Genomic DNA, 1,109 nt, shown 5'->3' with positions numbered 1-1,109 from the left:
TGTGCTTGGCATGGTTTTTAAGATGCTAAGAATAGGACTTGAACCATGCAGCCAGTTGTGTGGGATCCAGCAGCTTTAAACACAACGTCACCAGCTGCTGCCAGTTAGGCAGTCTCTAATAAAATTGATATACCTTGACTACATGAATGATCAGTGTAGCGTAGCTACACCATGCAAGATTACTCAACAGGAATAAAGTTAACCAATTATAGGACTATTTGAATGACTGTCCAGAAAATGATGTGAGTTGGAAAGTCCAATCACAAAAGATTAGGTAATCTGTGATCCCATCTATATCACATCTTTGGAATGACAAATTCATGGAAGTGGGAAAGAAACTTGTGGTTGCAAATAATGATGGCCATAGTGGTGAGCAGGAGAAAAATGGGATATTGTTACAGGACAGCAGGACATAAATTGTGTGATTAAAAGCATTTGTAATTTTACTAAGTAAATAGGGAAACAAACCTACATATGGAACAAAATACCAAAAAATAAGCACATACACATACAGAAATATATGCAAGGAAGTACTAATAAAAAGGGTGAGATGCATATAGGTGGGTAGATTAATTATATTCTTGTCAATATTGCAATTAAGGTATTTTCACACATTTGTGCTTTACTATAGATTTATACAAGAAAATCAAGCAAGAACAGCTCTTTGGCAGCCCTTCCTACAAGGCCAGCCCTGGGATATCTGAGATCTTGATATAACCCTGTGTGTTTGGCTCCAGGTCATCTTCCAGGTTCCCACATGTGCCTACTCTGAAGGTTCCCACCTGCACGTCATCCAGAATCCTGGCTAATGCACTTCCCCGCTAGGGTGAGATGATGGATGGATGGTTAACTCAATATGATCCTCAGCCACATGCAAACACTGGTACTCGTAACGTAAAGTGAAAAAAAAAATGCAAAGTATTTTCTCACATATTCCTACAAAAATATAAAAACTGATTTTGTATCTCATCAAGGATAAGGTGGATGGTGGGGTGAAGGGGGAGAGGAGACGAAGACTCCTTGAGGTAAGTCCTATGAGTCACTATAGAAGGAGTGCCTTGGGAGGAGCCCTGAGAATCTTCAGGGCAGTATATTGGCAGAAGCCTCCC

This window comes from Tupaia chinensis, unplaced genomic scaffold, assembly GCF_000334495.1.
Source record: "Tupaia chinensis unplaced genomic scaffold, TupChi_1.0 Scaffold000321_1, whole genome shotgun sequence".
NCBI lineage: Eukaryota > Metazoa > Chordata > Mammalia > Scandentia > Tupaiidae > Tupaia > Tupaia belangeri.
This window is presented reverse-complemented; position numbering follows the sequence as displayed.